The sequence below is a fragment of the Apodemus sylvaticus genome, chromosome 7, assembly GCF_947179515.1.
Source record: "Apodemus sylvaticus chromosome 7, mApoSyl1.1, whole genome shotgun sequence".
NCBI lineage: Eukaryota > Metazoa > Chordata > Mammalia > Rodentia > Muridae > Apodemus > Apodemus sylvaticus.
Genome location: NC_067478.1, coordinates 91,845,458 through 91,849,759, shown reverse-complemented (window position 1 = coordinate 91,849,759; position 4,302 = coordinate 91,845,458). Strand labels below are relative to the sequence as shown.

The following is a 4,302-nucleotide window of genomic DNA, read 5'->3' as shown; positions in this document are numbered from 1 at the left end:
TTAAAATCTGTCTTTTCTCTGAAACTTAATCAAAGATTCCTTGAATGCCATCTTTGTTCATGAAACTCTAGATTAGAAGGTTGAGCATGGGCCCAACATTTATATAGAAAACTGAAGATATTTTTCCTTGTTCCATAGATCCAGAAGAGTATTTATGATACATGAATGCAGCTGATGCAAAGAGAAATCACCATGATGTGAGAGTTAAAAGTGCTGAAGGCTTTTGATCTTCCTTGTGTGGATTTGATGTTTACAATGTTGGCAAGGATGAAAACATAGGAAATGAGGATGGTAAAGCTGGGAACTGTGATGTTAATACCCACAACTAAGAGATCCATAACCATATTGACATAGGTGCTGGTGCAAGAAATTTAGAGGAGAGGGAGAATATCACTCCAGTAATGGTTGATGACATTGGCATTGCAGAAAGTCAGTTGGAGCACGCAGCCTGTGTGGGCAAAGGATCCAGAAAACCTCATCCCACAAGCTGTAAAAGATATTGCAGAGCAGATCTGAGGGACATGGTGACCTTATACAGCAGTGGATTAGAGATGGCCACATAACAAGCATATGCAATTGAGGTCAACATGTAGCATTCAGAGCTGACAAAAATGAGAAATAGAAACAGTTGAATCATGAACCCTCATAAAAGAAATTCTTCTGGGAAACAAAGTTCATTAGCATTTAGGGGCTGAAGAAAGAAGAGTAACAGAGATCAATTTAGGAGATGTTGAAGAGGAAATGGTACATGGTGGTGTGCAGATGAAGATTGAGGACAATCAGGTGATTAAGTCAAAGTATCCTACTACTGTGACTATGTAGATTTTTAGAAATACATAAAACAGGGGCAGCTGGAGCCCTGGATGATCTGTCAAACCGGCAAGGACAAATTCTATTACAGAGGAGCCATTTCCAGTCAGCATGCATATCCTTGAAAATCTAGAAGAAAAGAAATTTTTATTAATGAATGGTCAAGCTCTGTACCTAGATGTTAACATCAGCTGAATTTAGCACAATGAACAAAAGATTTGCTTTATCATCTGATTATCACACTCTCCCATGAGTGAAAATGTGGGTCAACCCATGCTTATCCTAATAATCTGGATACTCCTATAGTATTCTTTTATCCTTGCCTCAACCAGTTGATGTAGTATGCCTAACTTGCACTCTTATCCATTAATAATCTTAAGTGGTGGGATGTGGTTTCCAAAATAAATTATTTAATCTGGTCCTTTATCTCCCACTCCTTTGTTCAATTCATCATCCTAATTTTTCTGGCATGTCCATAAACACTTCTGTACTACTGATACATTGCTCTTTTACACCTATGTGTAAACATGAAAAAATGTTTCATAAAATGTAGACTGTCATGCACATCGGTGGTCTGCTATGTTTCTAAACAATGGATCTAATGTAATGCTAATGAAAAGACTTCCTTTTCAAGAAATGCTATTGGGAAAATTCATTAAATACATCCAGAAGAAGTAACATAGATTCCCATCTTTTATTTTGTACAAAAGTCAATTCAAAACTTACCAAATTTCTTTAAATAATACATAAATGTTTGAAATTTCTAGAGAAATATAGAAGGAATATGTTGTAATAACAGCCAATCTCATTTTGATTAAGACTGCAATAGCTGAAAAATAATTGAATTAATACATGGAATTAATGAAAAAGTTTATTCAAAGGAAAATATTTAGTGAAGTGACAGCAATCAGAATAGAAAAAAAAAAATGACAGCTCTTCTAAACTTAGAAAAATACCCATATGCAAAAACATAAAAAAACTAATAATAGTAATTGTGTTAGGAAATGGTCAAGAAAAAGCTGGATTGAAGCACTTAAAGAATGCTTGCTGAATATGCATGGAACCCTTAGTTTGACATTCCTTGTTGCAAAATATAAACAAACACAATAATTAAATGAGCAAATATATTGAAAGCAAGTTCTCCAAAAATTACCATTGCTAACTAGTATATGACATATTATTCACTACCCTAACCATCAGGAAAATAGTAAATCAAAAGTACATTAAATAGTACATGGATTTCAAGTCTGTAATCTTTGCATTTTAGGAGGAAGGAATTTGAATTTTTAGAAATTTTATGACACCACTGATTACAGAATAATTCCCTGTAGGAGAAGCAGGAAGAGAAAAGAAAAACACCAACCACAACTACCACCACAACAAAATAAACACACACATACACACAGACAGGCAGACAGACAGACACACATACACACAAGACACATACACACACACACACACACACACACACACACACACGCATACATACGTTTGGATTCTATCCTCCTCCATGCTGAATGTCTCTAAGAAAGAAAAAAAATTACTGTCTAAGATGTTAAGGAAAAGTGGAAAATCTGTGGAAATGTAAAGTAGTTCATGCACTATGGACGTGGTTGTTGAGGTTTCTCCAGAGGAGCTTAAATGAGATCCATCATGTGATTCTCTTTTATCATCCCTGCAATATAGTAGGTAAACCTATACACATACGTTCATCATTAAATTTTTCTTTCTAGCTATGTTACAGAACCAGTATAGAAACATCAAATCAATCAGTGGATAAAGAAAATATATTGTGGATTCATTACAGAGTGTTATGAACTATGTTCTAGAAAGTGAAGAAACAGCATGGAAGTTCACATCAAGTCAAGAGAAATTTTTAATTCAGAGATACCATATATTTTGTCCTGTGCAGAAGCAAGATTGAAAGGAAGGTAGTGTGGAAAGGTGCTTTAGTATCAGCCAATCTCATTTTTAATAAGACTGCAATAGCAGAAAAATAATTGAATTAATAAATGGAATTAATGAAAAAGTTTATTCACAGTAAAACTATTTATTGAAGTGACAGCAATCAGAATAGAAGAAAAAAATGACAGCTATTCTGTCCTTATAAAAATACCCAAATGCAAAAAACTAAAATATATATATATATATATATATATATATATATATATATATATATATATATATATATATATATATATATAATCATTGTGTTAGGACATGGTCAAGTAAAAGTTGAGAATGAAGTGCACTGAAAGAATGCTTGCTGAATATACATGGAACCCTTATTTTGGCATTAAATGTACTTTATTTACACAATTAAAATTTCATACCAAGATCCATTAGTTTACACAGTCAATATCTTGTAAATTGAAGCATTTTTAATATAGACGTAATTAGTAAAGTAATAAGTCAGATGCATTTCTTTATGGTAACTAGTTCCTCATAACAATACAGAAGAATCATGATTTATTTTCAAAGCTTCACCTCAGTATCTCTGAAACCTACTGATTTATATTAAATTACCTATACTAATCTGGATACCATCCAGGCCAGAATTACATTGCTTACAATTTGGGACTTTGTTGATCAGCAGAACTCTATGAACATGTTCTTCCTTCTTCTTGTGAAAGATCCTCTCTCTGGACTCCTTCCTCATTGTTTGGACTGAAAGCACCCTTCCTCCACCTCCTCCTCCTCCTTCTCCACTCCTCCTTCTTCTCCTCCTTCTCCTCCTCCTTCTCTTCCTCCCCCATCTTCTCCTCCTCCTTCTCCTCCTTCTCCTCCTCCTATTCTTCCTCCTCCACCTTCCCCTCCTCCTTCTTCTCCTCCTCCACCTTCTCCTAATTCTCCTCCTCCTCCCTTTCTCTCTCTCTCCCTCCCCATCTTTCTCTTTCTCTCTCTTTATATCTCTCTCTCCTTCCCCTGGATGACAAAAGTCTTACCATTTTCTCTATTCTGCCCAGCCACTGGGTGGTCATAGTTTACAGACAAGTCAAAGAATAACAGGTACCAATTGTTTACACAAACTTGAGCCAAATATTCTTGGAATAAACACTACAATGTAGTGTCCAGTTTGAAACAAGGTATGAGTGCAGAGAAATCAACATTTGAATAACACAAGGATAACCTTTACACAGTGCCCAAAAACATTATGCTTACAATATATATTAACAGAGAACATCAAGATTCTCCAGCATTTAAAACAACATGTTGTATACAACACAACAACATCTTTCGGGGTTGACTGCTAGCCCTAGAAGTTCACTGTGTTTCTCTTATTTCCTCTCAGTTACCACTTAATCCCTAGCAACCATTAATATTCCCATAGTCACAGAGATTGTTCCCACTCTGTATAATAGTGACACTGGATTCACCTGGTATCTAACTTATAAAGGTCAGCATTTCACTTAGCAATGTGTCCTTAAGGCTTCTCCACTTTTTTCAAGTCTCAATACCTAACTTCTTCCAATTCTCTTCTATGGAATATAC

The 4,302-nt window shown here is 35.0% G+C and overlaps 1 pseudogene; it reads right to left on the bottom strand.

Annotated features, from left to right (window-relative positions):
* LOC127688321 (olfactory receptor 147-like) lies at positions 1–923 on the bottom strand (annotated as a pseudogene).
* Positions 924–4,302: the final 3,379 nt, after the last annotated feature.